Source organism: Hyperoodon ampullatus, assembly GCF_949752795.1.
Source record: "Hyperoodon ampullatus genome assembly, chromosome: 13".
Taxonomy (NCBI): domain Eukaryota; kingdom Metazoa; phylum Chordata; class Mammalia; order Artiodactyla; family Ziphiidae; genus Hyperoodon; species Hyperoodon ampullatus.
This window is the reverse complement of record NC_136926.1, coordinates 1,958,279-1,979,164: the sequence shown is the minus strand read 5'-3', so window position 1 is coordinate 1,979,164 and position 20,886 is coordinate 1,958,279.

Here is a 20,886-nt window from a genome sequence, read left to right as displayed (position 1 = left end):
CCCCTCCCCTCCCCTCCCCTCCCCCTCCCCCTCCTCCCCTCCCCCTCCTCCCCCTCCCCTCCCCCTCCTCCCCCTCCCCCTCCCCCTCCCCTCCCCCTCCTCCCCCTCCCCTCCCCCTCCCCTCCCCTCCCCTCCCCCCTCCCCTCCCCTCCCCTACCCTACCCTACCCTCCCCCTCCCCCTCCCCTCCCCCTCCTCCCCTCCCCCTCCTCCCCCTCCCCTCCCCCTCCTCCCCCTCCCCCTCCCCCTCCCCTCCCCCTCCTCCCCCTCCCCCTCCCCTCCCCTCCTCCCCCTTCCCCTCCCCCTCCCCCTTCCCCTTCTCCTCCTCCTCCCCCCACCGCCTGGAGGGACCACCTGAGAGTCCCCAGGCACATCATCTAGTAGAAGGGAACCTTGGCCGCTGAGGCACAAATAGCCCCAAGTACTGACTCAGGGGGTTTCTTTTGTCTCCCTCCTTTTTCCAGGGATCTGAGAGATGCAGTGTCCTGGTCAGGAGCCCTTTCTCCTGACCACCCTCTGGAGGGGAGGGTCAGTGGGTGGAAAGGGACCCTTTGCTGTCTCTTCTCCCCCTCCCTGCAGGGGAGCAGAGGGAGAGACTGTGCTCAGGGAGCTGATCAGACAGAGGCCCTGGGGATGCACCACTGCTTTCTGAGCAGCTGGAAGTGGTTGTGTTCAGAAATAAGCCAGATTCTCCAGTCAATATCCTCTAAATCCACGTGTGCGTGTGGAAGAGTTGGGGATTGAGGTGAGTTTCCGATGTGTGCTCTCCAGAACAAACTCCCCAGACAGCTGGGGTGGGAAACGCTGCCTCTCAGCCTCCCTGTCTGAGATTCACATTAGCTCATAAAAGCCTCTGAGCTGCACAGAGTCTTCTGGAAGAGAAAGAGGAAGGCTCCCTATGGTCAGGCCAGAGGTCCCAGAGCTGTTTTTGAATAGCGGGCCTTTTCTTTGCAGGATGACTGAAACCTCTGGGAAATGCTGATCCACAGCAAGTTTAGAAAAAAACTTTATTCTTAGTATGAGAGCTCTCTTCCAACTCCCAGTCCCCAAACAGACTCTAACATGGAACTGACAAATACCAGAAAGATTTTATTTATTCAATCTCAAGAGGCAGAAACACAGCTACAGTAGCTTTTGCAAAAACAAGAATTTGCTGCCTCATATAACAAAAGCATCCAGGGTGATGGCTTCAGTCATGGCTTGATCTAGGGGCTCAAGTGACGTTCTCAAGATTTTGTCTTCTTTTTGCTATCTCACATAGATTTCTCCATTTGTGCTTTGGTGCTTTGCGTATGGTACCAAGATAGCTGCCTGGGTCTGAGTCTCACTAGCACCTGCGTCTTCTCAGAAGCTCCGCATTTTTCTTTCTCAACAGGTTCAATGAAAACTCCAGAACTGTGTCTCATTGGTCCACCCAGTGCTACATGCCCATCCCTGGGGAGATCTCTGGCAGGGGGATCTGAGGAGGCAGTTATCCGGCTCGGGTCACGTCGCCGTCTTAGATCGGGAGGGGATCCAGCCCCCCGACCGCAGGGAATGATGGGGGTGACGGTTCACCGCGGAGAATGCAGGTTCGGTTTCTAGAAGGAGGAGGACTTCGTGTAGACCCGGCAGTACCAGCAGATGCGTCGCCCTTCAAGTTCCAGACCGTCGTGTGTGCTCCTTCCTTCCTCCTCAGGCCTCTTCCCGGCTGGCCGGCTTCCTCCCCCCACCCTCCACCCTGCAGGGCCCGCCCTGTCCCGGGCCATCCATGCTGACACGGCTCCTCACTTCATCATCCTCACGGGGTGTGCACGTGGTGTCTGTGTGATTAGACTCTGGGCTCTCGGAAGTGCTGTGTCTCATCTCACATCTGCTCTGTGACCCCAGCTCTTAGCACATTATGTCTGCATCTGTCGAGTGTCAAGGTCGTGCTTCAGGAATGGAGGGAAGGAGGACTGGGAACCTGAGTCGGCCGACATGCTTTTCTGCTCTGATGTTTTGCAGGTTCTCGTGTCTTGGTCTGTATCACATCCCTGTCGTCGGCCTGGGACAGCTGCAGAGAGGATGTGAAGTCAGGCGAGAGGACCCATGTGCTGCCTGACCCTCCGGACTATCATGACCTCCATGGGTGAGGTCACCTCAGGGTCTGGATGTCCACTGTCTTGGTCCAGAGCATCGTTCTATGTGGGGATGGCTGGGGGGTATTTAAGGCTGCTTTTTCTTTTGGTTTGTGTTTTTCTGCAAGCCCTGGGCATTAAGGGCCAGAAGAACTGAGAGACAAGTCCAGCTCAGACACACACATCTGGTCACACACAATTTTGTGACCCTGTCGCTGATTTGGGGTGGTCGGCACAGAGCTGGTATACAATAAGTGCTCAGTAAATTGCAGTCAACTGAATGAGTCAGATGAATGTGATTTGCTGTGCCACAGGCAGGTGGGCCTTAGGATTCCCATTGTTTCGGTAGGATGGGGTAGGAATTAATAGGGTCCAACATCTCCTGCTGCCATTTTGAAAATATAGCTTAGGAATGTTGAGTCAGAAAGGAGATGGGATGGTGGTGTGGGCCCAGGTCTCTTTCCAAGACCCAGAGAGATTATTCATTACCAGAACATTTTTCTGTTCTCTTTTTTTTTCTTTTTTTTTTTTTTTTTTTGAGATTTTGCCTCAAATGTCTTTAAGAAGCTAATCCCTCTCTTCAGACAAGCTGGTGAATCACAATAATGAAACTTTCTCAGTGATGAAACAATGAAACATCATTGAAAGCATTTAAAAAGAGAGGGAGTGAACAATTGTTACAGCTTCAGGGAGAGATAATTTTGCAGATGAATTGCTAAAATAGGAGGAATCTGGCCTTTTCTGCTGTAAGGAAATGATATTCTGGAGATGAAGCACTTAAAGAAAGTGCTGTCTGAGTGCCTATTGAAACAAGAATGATTAAACAACCATTGTTCTGGCCCATTCCTTGCAGTCCTGGAATGTTTCCGAAGTTGAGGCGCTAATTAAAAGAAGAATGTTCTCAGGGCTTCCCTGGTGGCACAGTGGTTGAGAGTCCACCTGCCAATGCAGGGGACGTGGGTTCGTGCCCCAGTCTGGGAAGATCCCACATGCCGCAGAGTGACTGGGCCCGTGAGCCATGGCCGCTGAGCCTGCGCATCCGGAGCCTGTGCTCCGCAACGGGAGAGGCCACAACAGTGAGAGGCCCGCGTACTGCAAAAACAAAACAAAAAACAAAAAACAAAAAGAAGAATGTTCTCCTCAGACACACCTCAATGGCATTTGTTCCGTTTTATCTCCTAGGGAGCTTGTGGCCTCCGGGCTGTCCACAGTGGTGGTGTCTGGACTCCAGGGTCTGTGTCTGATATGAGCCTGCAGCGAGGCAGCCCCAGCACAGGTCCGGAAGCTCACTGAGTGCCTGGGGAGGACGGGGGACCTGAAGATCCTCATCCACTTAACGCTCTGCAAGAAAACGGTGGAAACACAAGCTTCCCCTTGCAGAGTCCTCACCCTCCCAGGGAGCCTGGGCTGGAGCTGCCCCTTTGCAGAGGGACCACCAGACTCGCCGTGAGTTTCCACGTTAAATGCTGTGTCCTCACACGGGAGGCTCTTTTCTCCAGGCTCTGGGTTCAAGACGGGAACGAGCCTCTTACAGGCGCTGTCACCTGTCTGGGGCATTTCGTGTCTCCTGGTCCAGGAGGTCTCAGGGGAGGACGCAGGCAGAAAGGCAGGGCGCAGGCGTGGACTTGGGTCCCCTAACGTCCCTGGGCCTCAGCCTCCTCCTCTGCAGGGTGGGGTCATCACAGCGCCTGCCTCAGGGGCACCGTGGGGTTATGGGGGGCGATGCTGTGCTGTTAGGGGGCTGCGCTGGGTGAGCAGGTGTGAGTGAGTGACCAGGCGGCCCCGCAGGGACGTCTGCGTCCTGCGTCTGTGAGGATGCGCCGTGCGCCTCACCAGATACTGGCGGGTGTGCCAGGTCCCCAGGGCTGCCCCCAGATCCAGGGAGGTGACGTGTCTCAGGGACCCCGGGCTCTTGGCAGTTCTGGTGCTCTGGAGAGGAAGATGGCGGTCCTGCCTGAGTTCCTGGAATCGCATCTCATAAGCTGTCGATGGTTAAGTGCAATCTAGGTTCAGACCAAATCCTCAGCCACCTTCCCTGTCCAGAACCCTCTTCAGGAGTCTAAACAGCCACTGCCTCGGGGAGCAGCACATCTCCAGCCCCTCCTGCGGCTTCCTCCCGGCCGTGAGGTGGGGAGGGACTGCCAGGAGCCTGCAGAAAGTTGGGACTGTTGTGACGTGATCTGAGCCGACTTGGTCATGGACAAGGGTTCCATTATTTTGATGCGTGGCCGCTACTTCCAGAAAGTCTGAGATGGTGAGGGTCACGTGCTCCCACACAGCCCTCCTCCCAGGTTATGATGAAGCCAGGCCCAGACCAGCCCTGACACGCAGATGGTCGTGTATTACACACACTTACTCGGGGGCAGACACTGAAGGCCCAGGTCAAGCCCTCCTGAGAGCCCGTGAAAACCCCAGATCTCCTTGCTGGGACTTGATCCAGCCTCACCTGCAGGCAGGGCCTACCTGATATCCCACAGGCAGGACCTTTACTTCCTGCTCAGCACCAGCCCACAGCATCCTCTGATCCACAAGATGGACCCAGAACTGCGTAGGGACCGTGGGTACAGACCACCTGTTCTGCTGGTCTCTTTACCTGTACGTGTCAGGTTGGGAGGGGTGTCTCCAAAATATGTTAGCCAGTCCCCTCATGACCAGCAAGAATGCATTTCTAAGGCCTGAGATGCTAGTTAATAAGCTGGACTTTTCACCCAAAGAAACCCACTTCTGGGTTCCCTGTGCTGATAAAGTCACAACAGCATCCGGTGCTGGTCAGACATGACGCTGGTAGAAGCTCTTGCAGTAGCTGCCCTGAACTGAGCGATGGGGTAGAAACTCCCCAACCTGCAAATCCCCAAGGCAGCAGGTGGAGAAAGGCAGCTGGGCGGGGCCCGGCTGAAGGCTGTGAAATCTCAGCCCTTTAAGGGAGTCAAGAGAAGCTGTTGACTTGCAGTCTGTTGGGCGTTTCTCCATGTTGTCCGGGTGGGAGCTACACGCTTGTCTGCTCTCTACCTTTCTGAACATAAGCCATAATCCCGAACACAGTTTTGAAAGCAGCTTTTGATGAGATGAGAAAACAAGACAAAAAAACAAGAATCCTATCTAGTTTAAATAATTGGACAGATAGAAATGCCACGTTTTATCAATGTTCCAGCATCCCAAGGCAGTGGGGTCTTCATTTTCACCTAGAGTTGCAATGCAACCCCTGAATTATTCTTCCAGTGATTTATTCCACATCTGGTATAAGTAGCTTAGGGGCAGTTCTAACAGGAAGATGCTTACTTGGCGAAATACCCATGGTATTCATACAGCCTCACTCGGGGCTCTTCTAATGGGCAGCAGGTCAGGGGGGCACCTCCAGCCAGGATGCCAGGAGCAGGACGCATGAAACAGAGCAGAGGCACAGGCCGGCTTCTGTTCTGAATTTTCCTAAAGCGCTAGGTTGGTTTCACTTACAGCCACTGTCCCTCTTAATCACACACTGACGCGGGGCTGGAGCCCCGGGGGCAGCTGCACCTCCTCTCACAATGTCACAGCTAATGTGATTGTCCCACCACGGTGAGGAGGTATGTGCACCAGGGGAAACCAGACAGACCCAGGCAAGAGAGGGCGCAACATAGAGAAATAAAACACAGCAAAATCCCTGGATAGATCGGCATGATGATGAATTGTAACAGCCAGTAAGGCGAGCAGCTTAACCATTATTAAAGCATTTTCTTCTGGGTCTTAGATAGGCCAGGAAATAACAAAAGACCTGTAAGTCCCTTATTAATCACGTAAGCACACTTTCATGTTTGCAAAATACTTTGCTATAATTTATTATTCTTTTCAGAGGCTCCATCACAGATGTCTATGTACAGAAATCTGTATAATCCACTGGTTCAACAAGGCATCTAGTTCAAGCTTAATGAGAGGTCGGGCAGAGGCGAGTTTTCTGGCCTCAGGGGCAAAGGCTGTTATGAGGAGAACCCTGAGCTCCCACGCGGGGTTGCTTGTGCTGAGACTTCAGGGCCCACGCAGAGTATTCGAGTCTGTCTCTCTCCCTCTCTCTCCATCTCTCCCTATGTATATTACACACACACACACACACATATATACATTCGTAAATATATATACATATATATGTCACAAGTGGTCCCTATTTCCTAGGTCCCAGGCTCCGTGGTTTCTCCATCCCCTTTCCTGAATCACTAGAACTCTCACGGTTAATCTCCTTTCCTCCTGTCCCTGAGGACACTGCTGAAATATTCACAGGAAACAAGTTAAGTTTTCCAAATGACCTCAGATGTTTCAGAAACTAAAATTCCCTGAATACAGCACAGCCCCGAATCCAGCTGTGGACCCTGTAGTGGAAGGAAATGGAGGGGCCTCACTTCCCCTGCTGTCACCCGCCTGGTCAGGCTCCTGTTCAGGACCCTGGACAGCTGCCCACGGGAGGGGACACTTTGTGTTAGAGCCTCTGCCAGAGACCCTCACAGCCCCGGCCAGACCCCAGCCCCAACGGGAGCCTCCCAGCCCCCAGACCCCAAGGGGAGCCTCCCAGCAGGTTCCCAGCAAGGGGGGATGGCTGGGTATAAGATGAAGAGCCCTCTGCTGTGAGAATCCATAGCCTTGGAACGGGTGAGAAAGGAGAAATGGGTACTGCACTGGGCAAAATCATTTTCTTTTTTTTAAATCTATTTTTTTACTGAACTATAGTTGATTTACAAAATTGTGTTTCAGGTGTACAGCAAAGTGATTCAGTTCTACACACACACACACACACACACATATACATATATATATATATTCTTTTTCAGATTCTGTTCCATTATAGGTTATTACAAGATACTGCGTGTAGCTCCCTGTGTTATTCAGTAGGTCCCTGTTGTCTATTTTGCATATGACACTGTGTAGCTGCTCATCCCAACCTCCGAATTTATCCCTCCCCCACTTTCCCCTTTGGTAACCATAAGTTTGTTTTCTATGTCTGAGTCTATTTCTGTTTTGTAAATAAGTTCATTTGTATCATTTTTTTTAGAATCCACATATAAACGATATCATATGATATTTTTCTTTCTCTGTCTGACTTACTTCACTTAGTATGACAATTTCTATGTCCATCCATGTTGCTGCAAACGGCATTATTTCATTCTTTTTATGGCTGAGTACTATTCCATTGTATATATGTACCACATCTTCTTTATCCATTTCTCTGTCGATGGACACTTAGGTTGCTTCCATGTCTTGGCTATTGTGAATAGCGCTGCTATGAACATAGGGGTGCTCGTATCTTTTTGAATTATGGTTTTCTCAGGGTATATGCCCAGTAGAGGGATTGCTGGGTCGTATGGTAGTTCTATTTTTAGTTTTTAAGGAACCTCTGTACTGTTCTCCATAGTGGCTGCACCAACTTACATTCCCACCAGCAGTGTAGGAGGGTTCCCTTTTCTCCACACTCTCTCCAGCATTTGTTATTTGTAGACTTTTTGATGATGGCCATTCTGACCAGTGCAAGGTGATACCTCACTGTAGTTTTGATTTGCATTTCTCTAATAATGAGTGCTGTTGAGTATCTTTTCATGTTTCTGTTGGCCATTCTTTCTTTCTTTCTTAAAGCCTTTACTTTGAGACATGATGGGAAAATCTTACAAGTGCACATGAAAAAGTGAGACAGGATTCCAGCTGAACGTGAAGACGTGTAACCAGAGAGCTTTAACGCCTGTCAGTGAGTGCTGCTCCTGGGCTCTGAGTCTGACAGGCTGCAGGGCTGAAAGGGATGCTGGCTGGGACTCCTGTCCCTCTGCCTCACGGCTCCTGCAAAGAGCCCACGGCCGCCTCCTCGGAACATTTCCCACGGGCAGCTGAGTCCTCACCCACGTCCCAGTGAGCAAGGGTCCCCACGGCCGGCGTGAGGTCACACTGGTGGCCCGGGGGCCCAGGCCTCCACAGCGGCTGTGGCGTTGCTCAGCACACACGGCTCACTGTGCTTTGGCCGGGTCTCCAGCAGGTGCCACCAGGGGAGGCTGGTGATGGACGCCAACTCTGAAGCCAGTAGGGCACCGGCCCACAAACTGGATGCCACACTTGCTCTGGTTGAATATACGTATATATATTCCCTTTGTCTGGTGACTCAGGCTGGGCTGCATGCCCATCCCTGAACCAGTCACAGTGGATGGAAGTCACCAGCTAACCTGGACCTGAGCCACAGGGTCCCCTCTGGCTCTGAGGAAGAGTCAGCACCCCCAAACCACGGTGCCAGAGAGTTGAGGGGCAGCTGGTTCCTCACAGGGAATTTGGGGGCCACTGTGAACACTCAGAGCATCGATGCTGGTGGGCACGACAAGTAAGTGGACGTCACACCCAGGATGAGGCCTTTCCTTCCAGAACAAGAGGAGGACACGTGGGCAAACCTGCCCTGGAGCCAGGCGACAGAGCACACGGGGAGCCTCGTCCTGGGGCTGGAGTTGGGGGAGGGGAGGTGACAGGGCATGACTTCCCAGGACACTGGCTCCACCGTGCTGAAAGTTTGTCACGAAGGCTCTTTTCCGTTTTACAGAACTTAAACTAAAAACATTTTAAATGCCGGCAGCTTTCAAATTTCCAAGGCACTGGCACAATTACATTTACTTCAGTTACGTCATATCTTTTTGGATCTAAAAGGAAAAACAGTAAACATGTCTGCAGTAAAATCGATAATTATCCTGGAATGAATTCCAAACCCTGGGGAGTAAGGTGACAAGTGGCCTTAGGCCATCTGGACTTTTTTCAGCTTCTCAAGACCTTCAAGGGCTGTGCCCTGTGAGAGAAAGGATGCTTGTGGGTCACACACGGAGCCTGCAGCACACCCACACGCCCAGCCTGGGAGAGGAGGCCCGGCATCGGGGAGTCCCTTGCATCTGGACGGTGTCCCCCACCTGCCCAGACCTCCTCCTCTGCAGGGACCCCGCTCCTTCTGCCTTTGGCAACCGACCTGGCAGCTCTGGCCCTGTTAACAAGAGTTGTCAGGGGGCTTCGACTAGAGGAATTTTCCCAAAATCTTATCATTCATTGCTTTACTTTGGTTTAAATAAACCATCACTTTAAAAGTCGCACATTAGATGCCTATCTCTCAACGGCTCCTCCTTTCAAATATGGCTTTTCTAGGATCTAAAGACTGAAGCTGAATAATTCATGACATGTTCTTTCCCAGATTTGGGTGTTTTATTTTGACAGTATTAACTTCATGAAAACACTCGGGCTGCAGTTTCCCGGAGAGCTGATGTGTGGGAATGGCCCTCGGGTTTACAGGCACTTGTGGCTAAAGTGGGGGCTTGAGCCCATGACCAGCCTCCCTGAGCCTCAGTTTCCTCACCTGTAAACTGTGTCACGGGTTATTGCGAGGCCGAGTGTGATGCACACACCGTGCTTGGTTCCAGCCTCTTTCTCTCGGGGCTCAGACACACGTGCCGTGGGTGCTATTAGCCCAGATGTTCCCCCGTCGTTGGGCTGGGTCCTTGTTGGCACGTTTCCATGGCTTCCCGAGCACATCTGCACACGTTTGCTATGTGCCGGGTCTGTGCCCTATGGTGGTCACTGTACCTAAAACTCACATCCACCACCATTCGGAGGACATGCGGGCCACAACGCTGAGACCAAGAAGGTTCTGCCAGGACCTGTCCACTTTGGTTTTGCCAAGGACTTGCGTGACATTTTCCTGAAATCACACCTCTGACTCGGGAACGAGGTCCAGTCGTGGCTTTAGAATCTGGAGAAATCCGTTCGTTCGCCAGGTGGTCACTGAGCGCCTCTATGTACCAGGCACTGATCCAGCTGTGGGGACAGCAGTAAAGGAGACCAGTGATGATGGCTGCCCTCACGGAGCTCCCAGTCCAGGGAAGGGGTTGGAGAAGCTGGAAGAGGAGTCCCATGTGTGACGTGTGAGACAGTGTCACGGGTCCTGGAGGGAGGGGGAGGGGTGTGGAGCGTGTGCCTGGGAGGATGAGGGATATCTGAAGCTAATCCGGTTTGCCAGACAAATCTGTCAACTGAGTGTGCAGGAAGTGGCCTCACACTGACACGTGGGGAATGAGTCACGTGACGCTAAATAAAGCTACTGGCAGCTTGGGTCACGTGCTTCAGACAGGTAAGACCCGGAGTCTCAGCCAGCGGGAGGCACAGGGTGGGAGAGGAACGCTGGCCAGGGCATCTCTGACCACAGGTTAACCAGGGCCCCATCTCCCAGGAACGCTGGGCTTCGCCCTTCACGAGCGCCTCAGGCCAGTGAGAGCCCTGCGGGACCTGCTCTTTGGATCTGAGCTTTACGAGGAGATCACAGCACTGGGTCCCATGCCATCTTGGAATGTGGCCCCTCTCGTATCAAATCCCTTGGTCCTCAGAGTGGGGCCCCTGGACCAGCTGCATGAGCATCACCTGGGAACTTGTTAGTGAGAAATGTGCACATATCGAGGCGTGGGGAAGTCATTCTGCCTCATGCATGAGTTAACTAGAATTTTATGCTAACAAAACCAGCTCGTTTATGGCCTATCAAACACACATCGTACATCTGCTTTCAATATTAAAGAAAAGGGCACGCGGACCAGAAGTAAAGAATGTCCGTGTTAAAAATAAATGGCTCCCTTCCTGGGATGACAGGGCTGGTCCTTCTTCCACGATAAGACTCCCTTCCCAGGTGCCAAGGCCACACTGCCTCACTGGGTATGCGCTGGTCTGTTTTTTTTGAAACCTTGAAGGAATGTATCTTTGACTTGTTTGATGTTCTTATTTTCTGACAAGACATAAAACTGTGCTGAAAAACATGCTTCTCGGGAGCAGTTCCTCAGAATCATCTGAACAGCTGTTTTTCTGGGCTGGAGTCCTCAGTTTGGCTCAAGTAAAACCCTTTTCTATTCTTATTATAGATTGTTTATTGATTATTTTCATGGACATTAGAGACGGGTCCTCCAGACCTGCTCGAGCAGAAGCTCTGGCCACGGGGCCCTGCGATCTGGGTTTTAACAAGCCCTCTGGGTGATGCTCATGCTCACATCTGGGAATCTCTGGAATAACAACTCCTGGAAGATTTCTTCACACTGAACCGTCCCTATTAGTAGCAGTTTATCCTGATGACGTCTTGGCCTCCTGAGAGACAGGGAGCTGAGCGCTCTGAGATTCTGCTCTGGCCTCTCCCACTGCAGATGGAGCCTCTGGGCTCTCCTCAGAGGCCATCAATAAGCAGAGAGGGCAGCAGGGCAATGGGGTGTTTGCCCTTATCTTGGAAACAATTTAATTCAGATTAAATGGGCCACTAGAACGAGGAGGTCAGCCTTATACTGTAAGTAAATCTCCTTGGCTGTGATACACGGGCTCCACTCTGCTAAAAATGCCTTTATCCTCCGGGTGCAGTTCTGAGCCGCTTATTTCTTTGATGAGAGATCACAGCCATCAACTGACGATCGGGGGAATTTATCCCCCATCACGCAGCACCAGCAGCCCTCTTAACTTCTCCAGCTCGCACAGATGTGGACTCTGTTGACTGAGTGAGCGGCCGTGTAATGGATCTGACGGTCTGCTTGGTTTGTAAGATCCTGCATCGTGATTCCTTCTTAGCCCAGAAGATCTTGTAGCGTAAGAGACTTTCTATGGAGTCTGGGAAAGAGTTGGGTAGAGACGCAGAGATGGAAGTTACTCACATAGTGCTTGGACCACGGAATCCCAAGGGAGAGTTTGCAAAGAGACGGTGGCTAAAAACAGCCTTGGGGAATGTCTGCATGTAGGGGTCACAAGGAGGAGAGACAATGGTGGAGGCAGATAAAGAGCCAGGCAGGGAGAAAACTGAGAAGTGCAGTAGAACAATCAGTGACGACTGCTGGCTAAAACAGTCAGGTACAACTTTTCACAGTGAAGGAACCGGTCGGTCATCTAAAAGGTTTCAGAAAGAATGAAGATGAGACTGAAGATGAGCCATGAGTTGGAGCGGCCACATGAGCCGCAACATCATCGCTGAGGCTGGAGGGCGGGGCTTTGGGACGAAGCCCGCTCCTGCTCGGGAGGCTGGGGGAGGCCGTGCAGTGGGAGAGGTGCACCACCTTCTGCCCTCCATTCTCCCTGGAGGCCAATGTGTATCTACCCTCTCCCTCACTGGACAGATACCCTTCGAGGAGATTTAGTCAAGGAAGAATGGGCCTAATGGAGTCTTTCAACGTAAGTGGCCCCTGTGTGCCGTGTTGCCTGCTCCTGTGGTTGGGTCTTCTGGAGACTCTTCTGCTTTTATTAGCTTAACAAGCTGCATTTTTCAGTTAGTTTGCAAATGGCCCTGTCCCTCTGTTCTATTCTTGGTTTTTCAGATCTCCTGGGTTTTGAGAGATGTTTTCCTTCACTAATTGGAGCCCATTTCTTCTCTCCTTGGGTCTACCATTTAGATGGTCTCCACTCTAAATGGCCACTGTGCAGGCTGTTTCCATGTGGCAGTGGAGAGCATAGGGCACAAAGAATGCCCATGCCTGGGCTTACTGGGCCACCCTGCCCTTGGGGCCTCGGGGTGACCCTGTGTCTGCAGGGCAGATCCACTTATAACACATGCGCTACCTTGGAGTTTTAATGCTGGTTCCGAACACCGTGTCAAGGCAGTGAAAAATTACTCTGACTTTTCCAGTGCTCATCCCAAGACATGGGTCTCTTCACAGCTGCCGTGGCTTTGTGTGACTCTGGTCCCCCAGCTTGGAGGAGCCGGAGAGGCTCAGGAGAGTAGAGTCAGATAAGGACGGTGGCCTGCCTGTCTCAGGCTTCTGGAATGTAGATGTGGGGGCTGGAGCTCAAGCAGCCATTTTGGAACATGAGGAAGAAACAGATCTCGAGGAGTTCCTGGAAGCGAGAGAGAGGAGCCCCCTTCCCTTATGACTGTGATGATGACACCAGCCCTGGACCACACTTCTCCACACTTGGGTTTTGTGCGAGAGAGTAGCTTTTCTCATGTGAGCCCCTGTAGATTGAGGTCTGCAGTCACTCACAGCAGACTTGCCCCACCCGATGCAGCCACAGTGGGTACATTTCTGCCCCCTGTGCTGTGCTGACTGGACAGAGCAGCTGCCCTCAACGTGCTCACGAGTCTCCTGGGGCTGCTTACACTACAGATATGCTGATTCCTGGGCTGGGGCTGGGGCTGGGATTCTGCATTCCCCACAGCTCAGGGGATGCCAGGCTGCAGCTCCCTGATCACCCCTGGGGCCTAGAACTCATCTGCCTCACGGGTCTCGGCCTGGGTGTTCTCACCCGCCCCACGCAGGGCAGCTCCTGCCCAGCTCTGCCCACAACAGCAGCTGCTGGAGAAGAGCGATCAGCAGAGAGGACTTGCAGGTGATGGGCCCGGCGGGGAGCAGGGGCTCTGCAGTGATGTGGGTCCTGGAGGAAGCACACCACCTGCCCTCCCCTGCAACCCTCCTTCCACAGCAGGAAGCTGGGGCATCACTGTGATATCAGAGGCCCAGGGAGGGTCCAGAGGACGAGTTAATAGTTTCATGCTTTTCTTAATCCTCGAAGTAGGTTTTCTGAGCCATTTGCTGAGTTTTCAGAGTGGTTCCCCTTCTGTCTTCCGAGGGTTGGTTAGAAATCAGGGGCTGCAGCCCGGGAACCCTGATTACATCACTCACACCTGAGGATGCTCAGTGCCCTTCCCGACCGTGGGTCTGCCTGGACTCACAGGGTCACTCTCCCACCAGCCCCGCCCGTCCTCCCTGGGGTTCCTGCACAGACTCACTGAAAACAATGCTGGGGAAGGTGCGGGGCCTGGACGGGAGGGCGGGGCCGCAGGGACTGTGACCGCGACCTTGCGCTGGGGGCCCACAGTCCTCAGCACCCTTTCCTCAGAGGCCCACCACCCTGCAAGGTGGTCAAGAACATGGGCCCTGCTGTCAGGTGGATTCAAGTTCAAATCCTGGCTCTGCCACGTATTAGCTATGTGACCTCAAGAAATGACTGTCTCTTTGGGTCCAGAGGGCATTGCAGGTGAGGGGCAGCATGGGGCGGGCACAGTGTCGCAGGAAGAGCCTGTGAGCCCGGGGCAGGGGGTGACAGGAGAATGGCTGAGGGAGGGTGAGGTCAGATCTGCAGGGTCTCTGTATCATGCAGGGCAGAAGGTCACAAGCCCAAGAGCCCAACTCAGGTTGGATGGAGGGACAATGTGGGAGCACAGGCTCCCCATCGGCTGCAGGTGCAGCTGGATCCAGGGGCTCAGCTGGTTCTGCCTCCCCACCTCTGGGCTCTGCTGTCCTCTGGACGCCTCCAGCCTCATGCTCCCGTGTGGCAGGAAGGCAGCTGCCTGAAGCCCAGGTACCCCGTCTTCCCAGCACCCAGATGTTAGTCTCTCACCCCCACAGGTCACTGGGATTTCCCGTGGTTGGGTCAGGGATCACAGGCACCATTGGCCATGCCTGGGTCAATGCACAGCCCTGGGCCCATGACACCGACACCCACCCTGTGGGCTGAGGGGGTCTGCAGCCTGACTGCTGCCTCAAACCTAGCTCAGTCACTTTCTAGCTGTGGGACCCAGGGCGGGTCACTGCACCTCTTCCTGGGTCTGATGTCCATCTGTAGAATGTGGGTGAGCACAGCACCTGCTCACAGGCTTGAGAGGGCTGTGGTCCACATCCTAGGAAGAGGCGCCACACAGGGAGGTAGGCGTCCAGTGAGCGCAAGCAGTCATTATCAGTCACCTGCCGTAGAGCGCATGATGTGTAAAGTGCCCCTGAGGGCCGGGCTGTCACTTATCTGGCTGGCACCTCATCAGGTGACCTCTGCTCTTGCAGGTGTTATATCTCTAGAACCTCTAACTTACCTGGAGGTCATGTCACCAGCAGTGGGTTTCAGGCACCTCCCTGCATCTGGTGATCAGCTGGGCATGGAGATGACCCAGCAAACCATTACTGAGTTGTTACTGCATACATCCGTGAGGTCTGGTCATTATCGAGCACCTACTGTATATACTCACAGCGCCAGGCCATTGCCAGTTGCTTGCTGTGTACATTCACATTGCTAGGTCACTGCTGAGAACCTACTGTATGCATCCTGTGCCAGGTCATGGCTGAGCACTTACTGGGTACACCTGTCTCAGGCACAGTGCTAATGGACGTGGACCCTCCATGACGCACACCCTGGCTTTGCCTCTCCAGCCACACATAAACCTACTCAAGGAGAGCAATCCGGTGCTCTGATTCATCATGTAGCAGCAGCACATCTCCGAGAACCATCCCCCATCCACCCAAATCTGCAGCTGGTTCAAATTTTGAACGATGAAAAAATGAAACATTTTTTTGAAACCAGCCTAATCTCTATTTCTTCATCCAAAATGACTGGTGGCACAGCACCCGATCTTACTCAAGTCTAAGTAAGCGTGGTCCCAGCAAGACTGGACCTGCTCGGTTCAGGATGCGCCTCCCTCCGTCCTCTCCTGGGAGGTGTGGGTCTGGATGCACCGGGATCCCGGATCCCTCCTCACGGACATCTGCAGAGACATCCGTCATGAGCTGGTCCCTGTGGGTGGGTGGATGGTAGAGGTAGCTCTGAACAGCTGTGTACGATGTACTTGGAGCCCTCTCCTCTAAGCCCCACTGCAGGCCTGCCGTGGAGGTTGATTCTGTGATTCTCTCTCTCAGTCATTTCCTCGCTGGCCAGCCTTAGAAAGGTGAGGACGCATCTGGCTGCAGCCACAGGCTCACTACCACCAAAAAATTTTTGAGCAAATCAGCACAGCAAAGGGAAAAAGAGACTGTCCGGGTCAGATATTGATTTCTCCCCAGTTACTCTGAAGAAGCCCCAGGGAGGATGGGGGAAAATCGATAGAAATTTAAGGTGAGTAATGGAATTGACAGTTTTCTGACAAGATAGATTAAATTGAGACGAATTAAAATAGAGTGGGTCCCTAGGTTGTATTTGGGGAATGGAGGCACCACTGGTTCATGCAGGGACTGACTCAGTCTGTGGATCACAGAATCTGCCACAAATAAGAATCACCTGGGGAGATTTTAAAATCCTGATTTCCAAACTGTGCCTCAGACCAATTACACCAGGATCTCTGAAGGTGGCAGTCAGGATCCAGTCTTTCTAAAGCCTCTCCGGAATTTCAATGGGCAGCTATTTTGGGAACAATTGGCTAGAGCCCCTCCAGCCCTCTTGGGCTCTGGAGGTTTCTGTCCCACCCAAGCCTGGGCGCAGGGTGGAGTGGGGAGTGAGCTGAGCTCGGGGGCATTCTCAAGCTCCCCTGGAGCTGCTGCATCCTCTAAGCCATCCTCTGTCCTTTCTCCTCATAGCCATGGTCTCTGCTGGCCAGAGATCCCTGAGTACACACCCTCTTCTTTGGCCAAGCCCTCCTCCCTGGCCAACGTCCTAGATGGGCCTGAAGAGTGACATTCATATGTTGGCCATTCAGCCTCTATTTCCCTCTTTCGTAGCCTCTCCTGTGGCCCAGATGTGGCTTTGCTCCTGGTGTCCTGAGGGTGGGTTATTCATCCTGGCTTGAGCCACAGTGATTGGTTCAGGGATGGGCATGTGACTCAAGCAAGACTCTCCGGCTCAAATAGGGAAGCCCTGAAATTATGGCTGAATGGCTGGGAGGTGGTGGTTGACTTTTCTGGAGACTTCTGTGTCATGAACTGGGGGACAGGGGGATGTTAAGGTTGAGCTGTTGAAAAAAGGTGCTCTGAGAATAAAGCCAGCACAGAGAAAGTGAGGAGAGAATGCACCCTGGTAATGCCACTTGAGCCCCTGGATCAAGCCAGGCCTGAAACCAATCCTAGTTTCCAGCTAGGTGCACCATAACACCTCTTTTCACTTAAGTTGGTTTGGCGGTGCTTTGCTCCCATTGCTCACAACATAAAGGATCCTGACAAACACAAATAGCCACAGCTCGTCATTACTTGTCTCTGACCCTGCTCACCCCCAGGCTCTGGGCACACGATGCTCCATCTCCTCTTGGAGCTCAAGCTACACCGAAAGATCTTAACGGGGCTCAGTACAGGGGTCCAGATGGCCTGTGGCTCAGATCCTGGCCCTGCCACTCATGAGCCGTGTAACCTTAGGCAAGTTACTTATCCACATGTGCTTCAATGTCTTCATCCAAAGTACAGGGATCTTGATGGTACTGTGCTCATTAAGATGTCTTTACTCATAGGACGGATTCAGGGTGAAATGAGGACTTGTATTTAAAACAGAACTGTGGGGGCTTCCCTGGTGGCTCAGTGGTTGAGAGTCCACCTGCCGATGCACGGGACGCTGGTTCGTGCCCCGGTCCGGGAAGATCCCACATGCCGCGGAGAGACTGGGCCCGTGAGCCATGGCCGCTGGGCCTGTGCGTCCAGAGCCTGTGCTCCGCAACGGGAGAGGCCACAGCAGTGAGAGGCCCGCGTACCGCAAAAAAATAAATTAAAATTTAAAAATAAATAAATAAATAAATAACAGATCTGTGTGTGGGCACGGTGAGGCCTGTGTCAGTGTCAGCGCATGTTATAACAATGATGCTTGTGTCTAAGGGGTTCTCATCCTCCCACCTCAGGGCTTCGCACCTGCTGTTCCCTCTGCCTGGAATGCCATCTACTTTGATCACACCTCCTTCAGATGCCAGCTCCCCGAATGTCCCTGTTTTATGTTCCCAAAGGTCCCTGTAATTTTCTGTCCCAATATGCATTGAAGTTTGCAATTCATGCCTTTAGAGCACTTACTCTTTTTCTGTATCCCTGTCTAGACCGTGAACTTGAAGGCGTGTGATGAATCTGGTTTGCTACGATCTGTAGCTTCAGTACCAAGGACAGAGCCTGGCCCCTCAGAAAATACATTTGGAAGAAGGAAGGGAGGGAGGGAGGGACGGAGGGAGGAATCGAATGATCTGGTAACTCAGGGACAACTTCACAGGGAAAATGTGAGAGATTCCAGGGCTGAGGGCCACCCCGGTGCTCAGGCTTGGAGGAGAAGTCCAAGCCCTCAGAGCTGTGGCAGTGGGGGTTAGAGACACCCTTTGACCCGCTCGAAGCTATACATGGCCCCTATTCTTTTATTATTCTATACAGACTTCGGTGTACAGCATTATAGTTCAACACCTTATACACTAGATGGTCCCATTCTTGATCACTTGATCAAGCGAGTGCTCATCGCCGGACCCACTCAGCACCTGCAGCTGCAAAGCTCCAGCAAGGTCTGCACTAGGCACATGGGGTGATTTAAACACACTGTGAAGAGTGGTAAATGGGCTGTAATAGGCACATGACTATCTTCAAAGGGGATCTGTGTCCTTTTTTCCTTCTAAATACATTTCAACATTATTCGCTTTTAATTAAAACTGAGGCAGGTGTCACTCTGCTAAGATCATACCTAAGAAATGAGAGAATGGAGAGGAAGCTAAGAGGGACGGGTGTGGATAATGCAGGGTAATCGCGATGATGCTTCACGAAATGTGTTTTGTTCTTAAAACTGGAATTGGCTTTGATGTCTTTCAAAGCCCCAATTCATTTTTAATCCATGCAGAGACTCTTTTCTTAGTTTTCTAGGCTCTTCCAGGAGCACTGGGGAGCTGGACGGAGCATGAGTTTTGAACAACAGTCATAATGAGATGGTCCAGTTCCCAAGCTTGTCCCATGGTGGGCAGCACTGGGGGCATCGAGTCTGGGTGCAGGGTGAGGGGTCCCAGTCCTTTCGTGACTGAGCTGAAAGTCACCTCCATGATGCAGAAGGGCACATCACCTCTCAAGGAACCCGGGTCCAAGGCTGTGCTGTGTTCATGGGTCACAGTCTCTGCCAGGGACGGGTCAAGGTTCTCTGGGTCCAGGCTACAGACCTGGACTCTGGCCAGTGCCAAGCACCAGACAACTTGGAGACACTTAGAAATTCAATGGATTTTCATCCTGATCTTAAGAATTTCCTCTTCTTTCCTGCTACCCCGTGCGTGCTGCATGAAGGAAGGGGGGAGGAGCTTGGCTCAAAGCGGACTCAAAGTGACATCTGTGAAACAGACCCCTCACCCCACCCTGGGTGGGAGTTCCCCTCGGGACCCGGCAGCAGACACCACCTCCCAGGATTGGCTTCCTCCATCGGCCCCACCTTGGCAAGTTATCCGCAGCTTCGTGAATGCCGACCCACAGCAGGGAGGGCGTTCCCGCGTCCCTTTAAAGGTGAAGAATAAAAGTGCTCCCAGGATAGAAAGTCCAAGTGCAGCATGGCTTCGTTAACAACCTCCTCTTGAGGGTCCCTGGCCCTGTCTTTTCTCTGGGCTGTCAGAGTGGATGCAGTAAACTGAGTGTTCCCCCATCTAACACTGGCACATCCCGATTCCTGGAGATGCTCAGGGCCTCCGACGACCTGGGAGCCTGTCAGCAGTCACAACATCCCAAAGAAGCCCCACTTCCGATGATGAGAGGGGCTCTTGGGAAAGCCTAGGCAGCAGGACAGAGCCAGGGAAGGTTTGTGGAGTGAGTCAAGGGTCCCCACGAGTTCTTTGTTGTCTAAGAGACAAGGCTTCTTTGCAAAGTATTTACTGCATCTGTGATGCTGGAAAAGAAATACACACGAGGGGGCTTCCCTGGTGGCGCAGTGGTTGAGAGTCCGCCTGCCGATGCAGGGGACACGGGTTCGTGCCCCGGTCCGGGAAGATCCCACATGCCGCGGAGCGGCTGGGCCCGTGAGCCATGGCCGCTGAGCCTGCGCGTCCGGAGCCTGTGCTCCGCAATGGGAGAGGCCACAACAGTGAGAGGCCCGCGAACCGCGAAAAAAAAAAAAAAAAAAAAAAGAAAAAGAAAAGAGAAATACACACGAGGGTTATTCTATTTAAACATCTTCATGGTCTTCTCTGGGGAAGATTGAAGGCTAATGATTTAGAATCGTGATATGCTATACAAACAAGTACTCAGACCACCACTATAGCGCCCCAATCTTTCTCAGAGGCCCAAGCACTGCAGCTGCCAGCCCTTCTCAACCCCTTCCCTGGTTTCCAAACATGTTTTGTCTCCCAGCAGATCTGAGTCTCAGGCTAGAGGGAAGTATTGGGCCCATGTCTAGTTCTTACCAAATCTTATGACCAAGTATGGGCCTGAGTCAGCTTGTGTATGTGTTACAGGTGTGCCACCCACGTGGCTAATCTATGGGTGTGCATCTGGGGGTGGTTCTGTTACTTGCAGGAGCTGCCTGAGACTTACCTATCTGGTTCCCACGTGAATTGCCTGAGGGTGTGACGTATGGGCTAGCGGTGTATGTTACCTACGTTTGTCTTGCATCTGCGATGCTGTGCGTGTCACGCACGTGCTGTTTTCTTGTGCTCTGTGTGCTTCTCATGTGTGCTCCCAGTGACTGTATCATCTGCTTCCCACATACTGCTATTCGGATGTCATCCTTGTATATGTGACCTGTGCTACCTGGATGTGGCGGCATCCTGTGCATGTGCATGTCACTTGCATGTGTTGGTGCTTATTTGTGTTGCCACGTGAGTCTCCTCCGTATCCTGGTCTGCATCCACCTGGTGTGCAAGCTTCTGCTGTGGGCTCTAATTGTGCACAGACCTCTGGTGGCCTGTGTGTCCTCCTCCCTGTTCCCGCGCCTGCTGCCCTGGGTGTTAAGTTTCATACACTCCTATATGCGCCCTACTCACGTCAGTTGTTTCTGGGCTACTCACCGCAACATTAACCCTCCATCCTGCTTTTACAGACGAGGAGGCCAAGGCCGGAGGGTCCAGGCTCGGACCGCATGGCGGGAATCCACACAATCCCGATCCTAGAATCTGCTCTGTGCCCTCTGCACTAACGAGGCCTCCTCACTGTGAAGTGACGGACCCACCTCACGTCTGCTCAAGAAAACAGGGC